At 47.3% G+C, this 17,015-nt stretch overlaps 1 protein-coding gene across 8 annotated transcripts in view; it reads right to left on the bottom strand.

Annotated features, from left to right (window-relative positions):
* Positions 1–17,015, bottom strand: part of STS (steroid sulfatase) — a 624,067-nt gene that overhangs the window by 594,389 nt on the left and 12,663 nt on the right. The window contains exon 1 of one of the 8 annotated variants that reach the window (XM_082375723.1): positions 862–1,172. The exons of the other annotated variants lie outside the window; for them this stretch is intronic. The gene's annotated coding sequence lies outside the window, so the exon portion shown is untranslated. Of the gene's footprint in view, positions 1–861; positions 1,173–17,015 lie in introns of those variants that run through there. 8 annotated transcript variants of the gene reach the window in all.

Here is a 17,015-nt window from a genome sequence, read left to right as displayed (position 1 = left end):
ATTTCTGAATACTGCACCCTGATCTTTCTTTTCCTGCTGGCACCTTGAAGTGGGAGGGGGAAAAAAAGCGGACATTTACTCAGAGCATCTCGCGTGTGCACGGGAGTGTCCACGCCGCTGTGCACAGCAGGCAGGTGTGGCAGGTGCACACATGTGGGCGGAGAAGCTGGGGGTGCTGGAAAGCAGTGGGGAGGTGGGCGTCGCACGTGGGGACCACTGCTCCCCCACTGGGAGGCACCAGGGCGCGGGTGAGGCCGTGCGCAGCCGGGGCTGCCTTCCGGACGCCCTGTGCCCGGCCCGCAGCACAACAGCCCTGCGTTCCTGACTATCACGTGTCTCGCTCCCCCGGCACGCGGCACACAGAGCCCCGAGGAAGGCATTCCCGGCCAACACCCAGGGTGAGGAAGTCGGCCGGGCAGCCCTGAGCCTGGCGGGCGGAAAGCAGTACAGAGGAAGTGAGCCCCGATGCCTCAGCCCACTCGTCTAGGGGACACGTGTACCCCGGGAAAGACAATTGTCAGCATTTCTCTTTTGGCCTGTCCCCTCTCGTCCATCATTATTTTGTTTTGTTTAAGTTAAAAAAAAAAAGTAAAGATTAAATCTCCACTTTTGTTTTCCATGTCTATAAATAAAACCTTACTTAGTTTTAATTATTTTGTGTGCCTCTGGCTCTTGGCAGGCACTCACATAATTAATACATAATGTAGCGGCTGCTGACATAGTTCCCGTTCTTCATGGAAACCCAGGATGATAGTATGGTGACACCTGAAAAACTATTTTAACCTGAATAAGCATGACTCTGACATCATCAAAAGGGGACATTTGGTCTTAGTGGGGGCGGGATGTCTCTATAAAACTTACTCGTTGGAGAGATGGTTCACAGTATCAGGGGCCAAAATCCCAGCACGTCCGGGGATGCTTCTGGTCACTGAATGCTTTAAAGCCCCAAACTCAACGCCTAGTGCAACTCCAAAGCTGCAGGTTTAATTCCAGGGTAAGTCACCGTGAGCGAAGGCGTGGTTCTGGTGGTCTGGGAAGGGAGAGGATGAGGAAAGAGCTTCTGGTGTCTTCATGGATCACTCACTGCGCCTCTGGCTGCTCTCCGGTCCCTCCCAGCAAGGAATGTAGAGAGAAAGATAAGGTCAAAGGGGCAGATCATTCCCCTGCGGCTGGTACTGTCCAGAGATGGCTCCAGGCCACTGGAAGGGCTGACCCTCTCTCTGAAGTGCACTCCTACGAGTTCACGCGACCTGTCCCAGCTGGATTCCTCCCCACCGACAAGTCCTGAGACTGGGGGAGGGGCGTGGCTGCGGCTCCTTCTCAGCTGGAGTCCCCCCCACCCCCCAGGAGCAGATGTCCAAATGGCGGCAAGACTCCCTCCCGGCGGGTCCCCATGGGCCACCAAGGTCAGCTGGCCGTGCATCTCTGAGAGCCTTGGGAAGCCCAGCCTCTTCCAGCACAGCCCCCTCCCTGGAAACTCAGGCAGGAGTCAGGCCCTTGGGGCACCAGAGATGCAGAATGAGGTCTCACCCTCTCTAAGGGGTCTCGCTGAAGCCTCACAGGGCTGGAGTGAAGCAAGAAGCCCACCCCTCCACAGGGAGGGGCACAGGGCTAATGCCAAAGAAACCTCTTCACAAGCCCCCTCCTCTTCTTCTTTTATACCCTTGCTGCTGGATCACAGAGCCCACAGGGTTCCACACTGCCTGGTTCCTCCAGGACCTTACGTATTCGCCCCTCAGCTGACACATTACCATGCTACCGTAAATATTCCCCTGGGAAACATCTCAAATAAACAACCTAACCTTACACCTAAAGCAGTTAGAGAAAGAAGAACAAAAAAAAAAAAAAAAAAACTCAAGGCTAGCAGAAGGAAAGAAATCATAAAAATCAGAAATAAATGAAAAAGAAATGAAGGAAACAATAGCAAAGATCAATAAAACTAAAAGCTGGTTCTATGCGAAAATAAACAAAATTGATAAACCATTAGCCAGACTCATCAAGATAAAAAGGGAGAAGACTCAAATCAATAGAATTAGAAATGAAAAAGGAGAAGTAACAACTGACACTGCAGAAATACAAAGGATCATGAGAGACTACTACAAGCAATTATGTGCCAATAAAATGGACAACCTGGAAGAAATGGACAAATTCTTAGAAAAGCACAACCGTCGGAGATTGAACCAGGAAGAAACAGAAAATATAAACAGACCAATCACAAGCACTGAAATTGAAACTGTGATTAAAAATCTTCCAACAAACAAAAGCCCAGGACCAGATGGCTTCACAGGCGAATTCTATCAAACATTTAGAGAAGAGCTAACACTTAACCTTCTCAAACTCTTCCAAAATATAGCAGAGGGAGGAACACTCCCAAACCCATTCTGCGAGGCCACCATCACCCTGAAACCAAAACCAGACAAAGATGCCACAGAAAAAGAAAACTGCAGGCCAATATCACTGCTGAACATAGATGCAAAAATCCTCAACAAAATACTAGCAAACAGAATCCAACAGCACATTAGAAGGATCATACACCATGATCAAGTGGGGTTTATCCAAGGAATGCAAGGATTCTTCAATATACGCAAATCAATCAATGTGATACACCACATTAACAAACTGAAGGAGAAAAACTGTATGATCATCTCAACAGATGCAGAAAAAGCTTTTGACAAAATTCAACACCCATTTATGATAAAAACTTTCCAGAAAGTAGGCATAGGAAAGCCCTGCAGATATGGGGATATATGTATATGCATAGCTGATTCACTTTGTTATAAAGCAGAAACTAACACACCATTGTAAAGCAATTATACTCCAATAAAGATGTTTAAAAAAAAAAATCCCCCAGAAGGATTTATCTTAGTAAGTGGAAGGACGACTTGGGAGTCAGGTCCCAAGCTAGCCGTGCAACCTTGGAAAACTACATAACCAGCCTGGAGCATTGGCTCTCTCTTCTGCTGCGTTCCAGGCCCGGTTATTCACAAGATAATGGACCAGGACACAGTGGCTAGAACATAAATAAAGGCTCCTTTTGGGCTAACTTTAGAGAATGGAAGTGAAAAGATTGCACTTGATAGAACTATGTAAACCACTGTGCTCTGAGGTCAGGAGAAGCAGGGGCTTTGTTTTATTAAGCCTCGTAGAGGCATAGTAATGAAACTGTTCAAGGTGGAACCTAGGTGACGTTTGACATCCTTCTCACCATGGTGACCACCAAAGGAACCCTCAAGATAAAACTGGGCACACCTCCTCACTTTGGACTCTGCAGAGGAGAGCCCAGTGGAGAGAGGGTTGGTGGAAAATTCTACCCTAGGACTAGGGCATGATGCAGTCAGTCAAAGACGAGCAAGCAGAGACTCATTCTCCAAGATGGATTGTAAAGACCAAGGCTTGGTCCTTAGGGCATTAACTAGAGGAACTCGCATCTCAATGCAAATCAGGCAACTGGGACCAGAGCAATATGGCGTTCGTGGGAGGGTCATCTCTTTACCTGGACCGGGCCTGGAACCTCAGGATCTACTGTGCAGCTGGCCCATTACTATGTATCGTCATCTTCTATTGTCTCTGCACGGGATCAAGTGCATGCATTCTGGAGGTACAGGTTCAGCTCTGCAGCTCTGCAGCTCAGGACGGGCTCAGCTATTCTCCAGCAAGCCAGTGCCACCTTCCAAAGCTCAGAAATGCTGACTCTTATGTATAGGATGGATACACAACAAGGTCCTACTGTATAGCACGAGGAACTACAGTCAATATCCTGGATAAACCATAATGGAAAAAGAATATGAAAAATAATAGATATATAACTGAATCCCTTTGCTGTACAGCAGAAATTAACACGACATGGTACATCAACTATCCTTCAATAAAAAATGACAACAAAGCCCAGCAATGCTAGAATATCACAAGCATTCTCCTATCTCTAGTCCTAAGACCCTCCGTGGAGACTAAAAGGAAGGTTCTTGGGCAGAAAAGGGGCAAAACGCGCATGGATCCCACTTACATACGCTTCCTCTGGTGCTACAAATAAGGTGGACGGGGGCTGATCAACAGAGGAAGACATAAAATTCTGAGTCATTTCAGGGTGGGTGTTTTTGGTCATTTGTGGTTTTTAATTACCATGCATTGCCCGTTCTTCATGAGCTGGGCTAATCACAGCCTTGTCCTTGATATACTGCTTTTCGGGGCTTGAAGTTATCGCTTTATCATTAAGCCCAAAATTGAGCTGTAGTAAATCACCTTCCTTTAAATGACGTTCTGATTACTCCAGGAGGGAGGAGTCATGGGAACTGATTGCCCCTGAGGCCCTTTCAGGGTAAATGGCCCCAGGAAATGGGGCTGAAACATGCTTTTTAAATGTTATTTCTGTATATGTGCATATGACGGCCGCCAACAAACACACCCGATTGCAAAGTGCCCACAAAAGAACAAAATACATTGACTATAACTGTTTGATCCATCTACTCCGCTTAACTTATTACACAGCTCTGAAGCCTGTGCAATTTTATTTACACATACACACATACACCATACATTATACAGAAAGAACTTTCACCCAAGTTTTTTTTTTAATAAATTTATTTATTTTATTTATTTCTTTTTGGCTGCGTTGGGTCTTTGTTGCTGCGCACGGGCTTTCTCTAGTTGCGGCGAGCGGGGGCTACTCTTCATTGTGGTGCGCGGGCTTCTCACTGCGGTCGCCTCTCTTGTGGAGCACGGGCTCCAGGTGCGTGGGCTTCAGTAGTTGTGGCTCACGGGCTCTAGACTGCTGGCTCAGTAGTTGTGGTGCATGGTCTTAGTTGCTCTGTGGCATGCGGGATCTTCCTGGACCAGGGCTCGAACCCGTGTCCCCTGCATTGGCAGGCAGATTCTTAACCCCTGCACCACCAGGGAAGTCCCTCACCCAAGTTTCTTGAAGCAACACACATGTCTAGTTACTTATAATACATGATGTATGCAAATCAAGTATGTTTAAATGATATGTAATGACCTTTCCTCTTAAGTTTCTTAAACACACAATTATTTGTATCTAATACATAACATATAAGAATGTGTAACATATAAGAATGTGTGTCTTTATAAGTTAAATACCTTTAAATTTTATGTAAAGACAGTTCAAGTTTAAAATCATACACACAACTCGATTATTTACATATATAACATAAATGTGTGTGCATGTCTACACACACACACATACACACACATATCCCATTCCTCTTATGATTCTTTTTTGTTTGTTTTACCGAATTTGAATCATATATATTTTTTAATAGATTTATTTTATTTATTTATTTAATTTATTTATTGGCTGCGTTGGGTCTTCTGTTGCTGTGCCCCGTCTTTCTCTAGTTGCCACGAGCTGGGGGCAGTGGGGGCTACTATTCGTTGCGGTGCGCGGGCTTCTCATTGCCGTGGCCTCTCTTGCTGCGGAGCACGGGCTCTAGGCGCACAGGCTTCAGTAGTTGTGGCACACGGGCTTCAGTAGTTGTGGCTCGCAGGTCCTAGAGTGCAGGCTCAGCAATTGTGGCACAAGGGCCCAGTTGCTCCGCGGCATGTGGGATCTTCCCGGACCAGGGCTTGAAACCGCGTCCCCTGCATTGGCAGGCGGATTCTTAACCACTGCACCACCAGGGAAGCCTCTTATGATTCTTAAATCTTCACTCTTGCAGGTACTTTGGATTCTCTTTCCATACAATTTAATACGTAAATTTACTCGTATTTCAATGCTCCGGGTATCACAATGAATTGCCTAGATCCAAAGTTCATACTAAATGACTGCTTCAGGACAGCTGGTAGTCAGAGAGAGCTGGAGGGTCCCAGTGGACCCCAAGCACACCAGTAGTCTGGCACTTCTAAAAGCATGAGGGTGGAGGGGCGGAGATCCAACCTAATGGGAAGTTAACAGATATTACTTCCTTGTTAGAGAGTATGTGTGATGTGCTTGGGAAATGCTAGGTTTAAAAAAAAAAAATGAGAAAAGTATCCGTGACCTCAGGTACGAAGCATTTTGAGTGACATGTGGCTTGTGGATTTCAGAGGGATGATGCAAGGTGCATTGTTTCTTCCAGGCTTGTGTCATCTTGGGGAGGGAGAGGAGGTGGCCAGAAGCCCACTTTCCACTCCCCCCTGCTCTTTGTTTAACTGTGGTTCGCTTGGTTAGGCTGAACAGGACCAAACCTGCCTCTCTGGGCTTGGTTGGGCTAAGAGGCGCTCAAATAAATAAGGTCACAGTCGGACACGACTGCTGCTGCCATTATGGGTTTACATTCAAATGGTAGAAATAAAAAACAAAAATGTTTCTTCTGGCTTATTTTTTTTGGACCTTTCTTTTTCCTTTTTTCTTACAGTTTTTTGCTGGTGGTCTCCAGGACAGATGGATGGATGGATGGAAGGATAGATAGCATCATGAATGTATTTAATTTTCACATTAGTCGTCTATTAGGGATGTGGTTTTGATTACCCACAGCATAAGAAACTTTAAAAACACAGAGAAGAATATAGAAATAGGTAATTCTGCCTGTGGGTTCCTTGAGAGGCAGCAAGATGCACTCTCCCTGTGCCTTCTCAGCTGTGTGACCCGGCGGGGGTGGGGGGTGGACTTCACTTCTCTGGAGCTCCGTTTTCTCATTGATATAATAAGGTGAATTACATCACCTGCCTCTCTCATAGAGACAATGAAATAACAGATGTTTCTAAAGTAGTGGGCATGTGCCAGTCCTTTGAAGGCTGGTGGCAATTACTGCAGTTGTTAGGAAACAAGAAAGCCACTTTGAACCCGGAACTGTCATCGCTCTTTCCTGGAGGCTCTCCTTATCTGCCTTGAGTACGTGTTTCTGAGAACAGACAGGCTTGCTAAGACGTCACGTGGAACCAAGGCCCTTCTGATAAGCCAGCGGTGTCATCTGAAGTAGCCCCTGTGCCAGGGAGGCCAAGCAGTGACTCTGCCCCGGGGACAGGAGACTCGGCATGCAGGGCCCTGGGCACCCCTCCTGTGAATCTGGGAAGGAGACGGAAGGGACCCAGATGCCCGGGCACGTCTGCTGTGGACACCAGCACCCCTAACAGGTCCTGGAGGCAAGGGGTAGGCCAGAGGATTCAGCCAGACCCAAAAATCAGAAGGGAGAGAAGAGCGGGAGACAGAGGAAGAGGGAGCAAGGAGAGAAGGGAGAGTCAGGGGAACCACTGACCGAATCCGCCAGCCCTGGCCGGGCCCGACAGTAAACACTGCCATGAGTTCTCTTACAACAGGAGGTCCTGGTAAGGAACACGGAATTGACAAGTTACCACCAACTGGAAGAATTCGGGAAAGGGCAAAAGGAGAGAGGAGATGCCCGTCCACAGGTCCTACCAACCTCCCGGAATCCTTCTCGGGGAATCCACCTTGGCCAAGTGATGCACGCGCCATCAGGAAGGACCCTGAGTCAGAACGATTGGCCAGAGACAACCCGGAAACTCACCCCATCACCATAAAACCCGAGACCGCGAGCCACGGGGCAGAGCAGTTCTCCTGGGTCCCCTTACCCTCCTGCTCTCCACCCGGGCGCCCCTTCCCAATAAAGTCTCTTGCTTTGTCAGCACTTGTGTCTCCTCGGACGATTCATTTCTGAATGTTAGACAAGAGCCCGCTCTCAGGCCCTGGAAGGGTCCCCTTCCTGCAACAGGAGGAAGGAAAGAGGGGGGGCAAGAGAACTCAGTAGGCATCATGAGTCCTAGCAGTGAGCAGCGCTCCCGAGGGGGAGGTAGGGGGGAGCCTCAGGCCCCTCCCTCAGGTGTCCATGTTCATAGGTGGTCATCATAGGGTCTGAGGGCCAGAGGGAATTCTGAAACAGCGTACGGTTCAAACATGCGCCTCACTGCCCCCATTGCTGACCATTCAGCCTCGGTCCATACATGTGATTTTGCACAGGGCTATCGACTTAGGTGCGAACGCTGTGTGTGTTAGCAAACGTGTTCTCCCTCATCAGTGAATGCTACAAAGCTCATGCCAGAAGTTCCCTTTTCTTCTTAAGAACCTGAACCTGCATTTTACTCCTTTTGTAGGACTTTAAGACCTCTGTCCATTTCCTGAAGGTTGGTTTAAAAGTTAAATAATAAAAGCTGTACTTATACAATATTGTAAGTCAACTATGCTTCACGTCTGGAGCCTGTGCTCCGCAACAAGAGAGGCCGCGATAGTGAGAGGCCCATGCACCGCGATGAAGAGTGGCCCCCACTTGCCGCAACTAGAGAAAGCCCTCGCACAGAAACGAAGACCCAACACTGCCATAAATAAATAAATAAATAAAAATTTAAGAAAAAAAGAAAAAAAGAAAAAGAAAAAATAAATAAATAAATAAAAATGTTTAAAAAGCTGTAAATATGCTTCACGCTAATGTGCACATTGCATTATGCTGAAATCAAATAAATCGATCTGGGGCATGGACGTCTTTCCACACTCCCCTCGCTAGACAGCTGGAGGACCCACGAGGACACGCGGCCATCCCCCATGCAGATCACTGGCCAGGATCCACACACACAATAAATGCTAGTAAGGCCTAACTGATTTCCTGTTTTCTACGTAAAATCATCACACGTCGAGGTTCTCACATGCCTGCACGCCACCACGAAGCGTCCTTCATGCCCCAGGAGGGGAGGGTCAGTGGCCTAGACTGCTTGGGGACCTGGGTGAAATGCAGATGCTGATTTAGGAGGGCCGGGTGGCACCTGGGGGTCCGCATCTTTGGCAAGGTCCCAGATGGCGCTGATGCCGTGGGTCTGTGGACCACTTTTGCCGTCTACCACTGCGAGCACTAAACGGGGCTCCTCTCTTGAAGGCAGGTCCTCCAGGTGGTACTCTGACCGCAAAGGAGGTCAAGACTAATGACCTTCCCGCAAAATACTAACAGCATCCTGGAGGAAAACGCCACGAGAGGCAAATGCAGTCATCCATGTCAGGCCTCCCTTCCGGGGTTCCCGGGGCTTGGGGGAAACAGGTCGGAGGAGGGGACCACATCCCACGGTCCCCACTCCCTTGCCAGCTACATACGGAAGCCAGAGCTTTTCGTTTCCCAGCATCGTCAGGAAAGGTGCCCCCTTGGGTCCACCCTGACCCTGAATGTGATGTAGAAGCCTATCTCCTCGGGCTGGAGGGTGCGGGCAAGGCTTGTGCGGGCAAGGCAAGTACCTGTCCACAGACGGCTGCAGAGAGCACCAGGCCCGAGCCCAACCTACCACCAATCTCCGCTGGATGGGACTCGCACCTCACAGACGTGAAAACAAGGATGGGGCAGAGGCAGATTACGGATGGCGGCTACAGCAGACTGGCCACCAGACAGACAGACCCTAGCTCCTCTAGGAGCTGAGAGACCTTGGCAAGTGACGGTCAGCTTACTTATCTGGTGTCTATAAGGAAAGTGTTAATTAGCAGGACACTTAACTGTGTTTTAAAAGCGAGAAAGGACACATTTTCTAAGCAGCAATGAGCATGCTGTCGTCAGGAAGATGTTGTCAAAATGAATCGGTGAAATGTTTTAGCTGTACAGGGAGTATGTGTTTTTTTTTTTAAAAAATCCTTCTTGAATCCAGGACAGAGAGTTCTTGAATTGGGTCATGAATTCTTGGAGCCAAGGGACATGGGGAAGGTGACTGCATATACAGGGCAGAACCTCTGAGCTATTACCCTGCTTTCCTGACTCATTAGGCTACTGGGATTCCATACACATATGAGTCCCTATATATGTGTGCATGTGCGTATGTACAGACAGATAGAAATAAAGATAGATGGACAGATAGAGGGATGGACGGATGGACGGATGGATGGATAGATGGATGCACAGACAGAAGAATGGATAGACAGATAAGACAGACAGGAGGTGCTTGCTACTGGCATCTTGTGGGTAGAGGCAAGGGAGGCTCCTAAATATCCTACAATGTACAGAAACACCCCTCCCCCCCCAAATGAAAATTATTGCATTATTTTGCTAGGGCTTCCATAACAAAGTACCACAGGCTGGATGGCTTAAGCAACAGACAGTTATTCCCTCCCTGTCCTGGAGGCTGGAAGCCCAAGATCTAGGTGTCTGCAGAATTGGTTCCTCCTAAGGCCTCTCTCCTGGGCGTGTAGACTGCCATCTCCTCCCTGTGTCCTTACGTGGTCGTCCCTCTGTGTGTGTCTGTGTCCTGATCTCCTCTTCTTATAAGAACACCAACCCTATCAGGGCCCACCCTAATGACCTCATTTTACCTTCATCCCCTCTTTAAAGATCTCCAAATACAGTCCCATTCTGAGGTCCTGGTGTCTGGCTCGGGCTTCAGCACTGAATTTTGGAGGACACAATTCAGCCCATAACGACCTTCCTGCCCCAAATATATATAATGCCAAGGGGGAAAACCCTGAACTAAAGGTACATGGGTGAGTGGCTTCTGTAGGTTCTAAAACCTCAGTTCAACACTTATCTCTTTACGTCCCTTCCTATGTGCTAAGGCTGTGTGGTCACCTGCAAACTCTCCTTGGCGAGCCTGCTGTTTCCCCCTAAAGGCCGCCTGCGGTGCCACGTCTGGGAGAGAACGTCGGCCCACGAGGACCCTGAGGCCAGAGGTCTGCAGGATGACCTGCATTTCCGGTCATCACAGGCACGTCCGCATGGTTGTTAACAGGAATGTCTGCTTCAGTCACCAGCCCAACCACAAACCCGCCTTGCTTTAAATGCCAGGAGAGACGGGCTCACGCCTGTCGCCCTTTCTCTACCTTATTGAGGCCGTGGGCTCGATCATATTCTAACTGCACCTTACCACGGGTGACAGCTGAGGAAGGCTGGCAAAGGGTCCCCATGAGCCTGTGGCTGAAAGGTTCCTGTGATGCAGGGCTTTCAGCGCGAAAGTGGTAAAGTTGTAGGCACGCCAGGACAGCCTGGTCACTCGACGTAGGACAGAAGTAAGTAAAAGACCTGGGTTATCAATTTTTTAAAGAACAAAATAAAAGATAATATTCTACGATGGACTGAATGTTTGTGTCCCCTTAAAATCCATAGCTTGAAGCCCTAACCCCTAATGAGATATTTGGAGATGGGATCTTTTGGAGTTTACTTCTTTTTTTTTTTTTCAAATTTATTTTTAATTGAAGTATAGTTGATTTACAGTGCTGTGTTAATTTCTGTTGTACAGCAAAGTGACTCAGTTATACATCTATACATTCTTTTTCATATTCTTTTCCATTATGGTTTACCAGAGAATATTGAATATAGTTCCCTGTGCTATACATTAGGGCCATGGGAGTTTACTTCTGATATCAATTCCAATTCCAGAGTTTTCCAACCCCAGGAAGCAATTCTCCAACACCAGTGGGGTGTCCTACAGTTCAGCTCAACTCTGACCTATCGACCCGGAGATAGCTTCAGATCCCACAGGGTAAGGGCTCCGTCCCACAAAGTCGCCCCCCTCCACCGAACACCTCCCCCTGCCCACCCGCCTTAAGACATCAATCTAAAGTCCAGGCTGTCACCTGTGCGTGTGACCAACCAGTTTTAGATCAGAGGTTCCTAATACCCGGTTTGATTAATTTGCTGCAGTGGCTCACAGAACTCAGGGAAACAGCTTACCTTACTGTTTACTGGTTTATTATAAAAGGACATGACTCTGGAACAGCCAGATGGAAGAGATGCACAGGGCAGGTATGGGGATGGGGCACAACTCTCCCAGCACCTCCACGGGGTTCACCGACCCAGAAGCTCCAAAACCGGGGTTTTTACGGAGGCTTCATTACACGGGCATATTGATTATATCATTGGCCACGTATGATTGATTCAACCTCCAGCCCCTCTCCCCTCCTCGGAGTTGGGGGTGAAAATGAACCTTCCAACCCTCTAATCAGAAACTGAACCTTCCAACCCTCTAATCAGACAACTGGTTCCCCTGGCAACAGGTCCTCACAATTAGGGGCTTTGCAAAAGTCACCTCATTAACATAACAAAAGACACCTTGATATCTTTCCTCACTTAGGAAATTCCAAAGGTTTTAGGAGCTGCCTGAAATGGAACAAAGGCTGTGACAAAGTGAGAGAGTGGCATGGACGTATATACACTACCAAACGTAAAATAGATAGCTAGTGGGAAGCAACTGCATAGCACAGGGAGATCAGCTCATGCTTTGTGACCACCTAGAGGGGTGGGATAGGGAGGGTGGGAGGGAGGGAGATGCAAGAGGGAAGAGATATGGGAACATATGTATATGTATAACTAATTCACTTTGTTATAAAGCAGAAACTAACACACCATTGTAAAGCAATTATACTCCAATAAAGATGTTAAAAATAAAAAAAGACCAGATACGTATTTCTTATAACTCACAGGGAAGTAATTAGGTTTAGATGAGGTCATGACGGTGGAGCCCCCATGGTAAGAATAATGTGCTTATAAGAATAGACACCAGATGTCCACCCCCATCTTCCTACCCCATCTGAGGACACAGAGAGAAGGCAGTCATACAAGAACCAAGAAGTAGTCTTTCCTCAGGAACTGAAGTCTGCCGGTACCCTGATCTCGGACTTCCAGCTTCCACAACAGCGAGAACTAAACGTCTGTTGTTTAAGCAGCCCGGTCCATACCTTGTTAGAGCAGCCCAAGCTGACTAACACAATTTCTTAGTAAGCCTCTCTCACCAACAACAAGGAATTTACAGGTCTCTGAAACTGACAGACAACTACCCTTAGCACTTACCTAAGAGGTCATGAGTGCTTAAGTTTTTATTATTGTGTGCTGCTTAGGTTTGATCTTATTAAACAGAAAGAATATATATGTTTATGTATATTTACACTTTATATATGCATATACCTTATATATGGATGGATATACTTTATGTATATTTATATCCATCCATACATAAGGAATACAAGTAAATATATATATCTAAAATATATATTATATATATATATAACAGATATGCCATTATATGGATATATAAAGAGGGTCAAAGTTTCACTCAAGACACCAGTACTTTGATGTCTGTCCTCCATCTGTTGCACCTTAAAATTTCAAGCTGCTCCCATGTGACTGCTCCAGCTCAAGGAAAGTTGAGCATGGAACCCTTGCAACTGGAGAAGGCGTCCTGGCATCTCCAAGCTCACCACAAAGTCCGACTGGTCCTGCCACCAGCAGCCCCAAAAGTTCCTCGGGTCTTGAATCAACACAGCCCTTTGAGACTCAGCTCAGGCGCTGTGGGGCTTTGCAAGTGTAACCTGCAGGACAGGTATCAGTCGTGAATTTCACACATCCTAGGACCAGGGTAGACGGAGCTAGGGAAGGAAATCAGGGCTGCTGAGCGCAAACTGCAGGCCTGGGACTGCTTCCAAAGATAACTTGGGCTCTAAGCAGCTTTCCAAATACAGCACACAAAGCAAACACATAGATGGAAGAACCAAGACAGCAAAATAAGGAAGCTGAAATAAGTTAGGACAGTACAGAGAGTGGCATATATACATATATGTATATATGTGTTTTCTTTTACAATAAATGGCATGTGTAAGTTTATACATTGCGTGAGAAAGGATCGTCTTTTTATTTGTGCCATCAGACATGAGCTTTCGACACCATCGTATTACAGTTTACTGGATTATCTGTGTAGCATTTTAAAGTTGTCAGGAAAAGTAAGCTATCGTGCCACAGGGAAAAGACAATTTTGCAAAAATAAAATGTAATTCATGGAAAGAAAGCCATCCTCCCTCTTCGTAGAAGTTCTGTGTGTATCCATCTCTGACTGTTAGGAGAATTATGAAAAGCTAAACAGGACCTAGTGACCTGTGTAGAAACTACTTTAATAGAACACATTTTCATTTTTTTTCAATCTACCTTGTGACAAAGAAGCATTACTCAGTTTTCTTCTTGTTGTTGTTGTTTTGAAGCGAAAGCCATCTTCCATCGTGTACAAGAGATGTTTCTGAAGAGTGTGGAAAATAATACTTAAAAAAAAAAAATGATCTGGGCCATGTTTTCACGCCTTGTGGGAGAAGTTCCCCAGTGCATCTCTTCCACAACTGCCATGAGATTTTGTCAGCTTAGCCGCTGTGAAGGGGGAACGCTCTGCCAGCACCTTGGTTCCTGGAAGTGAACAAAGTGGACTGTCCGCCCAGACATGCCCAGTGTGGCAGCCATGGCACCAGGGCAAGGAGGACACTCTCCAAGGATCTCTGTACCAGGATGTCTGATGCCCTCATCACCTGTACCTATGTGTTCGCTTATTTTTGCAGCAAATCTTTAGGAAGCTTCAAAACCCAGGCAACTCCCTAAGCTCCTTCTAAGGAGCCGACTTTTCCTAACATAGAGATCTCCTGCATTATCCCTGCTGTTTCCAATTCTTCACCCTGGCGTTGGAGGATTTTTTTTTTCCCTTTTAAAAATATTCCTTTTGGGGGGCGGAGTCACGATGGCGGACTGGACTTGGAGGACGTGGAATTCGCGTCTCCGCACAACTAGGGCACCTACCAGGCACCGGTGGGGGGCAACGGACACCTAAGGGGACGGCCGGAACCCCCAGCGGCCGGGTAGGGAGTGAGGGAGTGATGGGGGGAGGAGAAGAGGTGGGACGGGACTGGGGCCCCCGAGGGGCGGCTGGGGGAGGGGAAGGGATTCCTTGCCCGAAGGGGGAAATTGGGGAACCACTGGGAGGGCAGAGCATCAGAAGGGAGCGTGGCCAGGTTTCCCCTGCCCAGGAGCCTATGGAGATCCCAGGCCTGATCCTCTGCCCACCTAGGACCCCTCCAGCCACAAGGGTCCTGAGGGAGAGGGAGGGAGGGAAGGGGGCGCACAAGTAAAGGCCGGACCTCTGGGACCGGCACCCGCTGAGGGGCGGCTGGGGGACAGGAGGAGTTCCTACACCCAGTGGGACCCACCTGTGGTTCGGGGTCCAGCGGGGATGGGGGAGACCCTGGGGGGGGGCACGGAGGAGCGGAAGGGAATGCAGCCGGCACTGTCTCTGTCCACTTAGCACTGGGGAGCCTGTTGGGTTGCTGGGCCTAATCCTCTGCCCTTGGAGCCTCCCTCCTGCCACTCAGAGCCCAAGCCCCGCCCCCACAGCCCCACCCAGGGCCTGACCTCTACACTCGGAGACCCCCTCTGAGACCCCCTCCAACGTGCTGGACCTAAACCCCACCCACACACCTCACCCAGGGCCCTACCCCGAAACTCCCGAACTCCACTCCAGAGGCCCTCCTTTCCACGCGCTGCCTCTCCCCTTCTGCGCAGGTCCTGAGCAGAGGCCCCGCCCCACGCTAAACCCCACCCCTGCCTAAGTTCCACCCCCACAGCCAAGGTTTCTGGGTTATTTTTTTTTCTTTTTTCCTCTTTTAGATTGGGGTTCTGTTTTACTTTGTTGATTCATTGTTGTTGATTCATTTATATCTTTATTTTTTCTAATAAATCATTTCTTTTTGTTTAAAAAAAATTTTTTTAGTTAATTAATTAAGTCTGTTTTGGCTGCGTTAGGTCTTTGTTGCTGTGCGCGGGCTTTCTCTAGTTGTGGCGAGCGGGGGCTACTCTTCGTTGCAGTGCACGGGCTTCTCATTGCTGTGCCTTCTCTTGTTGCAGAGCACGGGCTCTAGGTGCGCGGGCTTCAGTAGTTGTGGCACGTGGGCTCAGTAGTTGTGGCCCACGGGCTCCAGAGTGCAGGCTCAGCACTTGTCGCACACGGGCTTAGTTGCTCCACGGCATGTGGGATCTTCCCGGACCAGGGCTTGAACCCGTGTCCCCTGCCTTGGCAGGCAGATTTTTAACCACCGCGCCACCAAGGAAGTCCAAAATATTTTATTTTTCTAATTTTATTTTATTCTTTATACTTTGTTATTGTTCTGCTCCTTTTGGCTTGTTCCCCCCCCCCCTTTTTTTTTTCTTTTTTCTGTTGAGGTTTTGTTTTACACTGTTGTAATTGTTTCAATTATATTTTTATTTTTCCTAATATATTTTTTATCTTTCTAATTTTATTTTGTTTTTTATTCTTTCTATTGTACTGCTCCTTTTTTTCTTTTTTCTTTTTCTTTTTTTTTGGTGACACTGTGCAGCTTGCAGGATCTTGGTTCCCAGGATGGAGGTTGGGCCCAAGCTCCTGTGGTTGGAGCTCCAAGTCCAAACCACTGGACTAATAAAGAACCCCAGACCCCAGGGAATATCAGAGTGAGGCCTCCTGGGTGTCCTCATCTCGGCACCAACACCCAGCTCTATCCAACTGCCTGCAAACTCAAGTGCTGGACGCCTCAGACCAAACAACCAGTAAGACAGGAATACAGCCCCACCCATCAAAACAAAAAAACCGAAAACTACAAAAGAATGTGTTACAGGCGAGGGAGTAACATAAAAACCTACAAGACCAAATAAATGAAGACGAAATAAGTAACCTACCTGAAAAAGAATTCGGAATAATGATAGTAAAGATGATCCCAAATCTTGGAAACAGAATGGAGAAAACACAAGAAACTTTTAACAAGGATCTAGAAGAACTAAAGAGCAAACAAACAGCGATGAACAACACAAAAACTGAAATTAAAAATACTCTAGAAGGAATCAATAGCAGAATAACTGAGGCAGAAGAACAGATAAGTGAGCTGGAAGAGAAAATGCGAGGGAGCCGAATAAAGAAAAAAGAATGAAAAGAACTGAGGACAGTCTCAAGAGACCTCTGGGACAACATTAAACGCACCAACATTCGAATTATAGGGGTCCCAGAAGAAGAAGAGAAAAAGAAAGTGTCTGAAAAAAATATTTGAAGAGATCTTCCCTAACATGGGAAAGGAACTAGTCAATCAAGTCCAGGAAGTGCAGAGAGTCCGATACAGGATAAACCCAAAGAGAAACATGCCGAGACACATATTAATCAAACTTTCAAAAATTAAATACAAAGAAAAATTATTAAAAGCAGCAAGGGAAAAAGCAACAAATAACATAAAAGGGAATCCCCATAAGGTAAACAGCTGATCTTTCAGCAGAAACTCTGCAAGCCAGAAGGGAGTGGCAGGACATATTTAAAGTGATGAAAGGGAGATACCTATAACCAAG

Source organism: Balaenoptera borealis (assembly GCF_965194805.1).
Source record: "Balaenoptera borealis genome assembly, chromosome: X".
Lineage (NCBI taxonomy): Eukaryota > Metazoa > Chordata > Mammalia > Artiodactyla > Balaenopteridae > Balaenoptera > Balaenoptera borealis.
The sequence above is the reverse complement of the archived record's forward strand: the minus strand, read 5'-3'. Positions and strand labels throughout refer to the sequence as shown.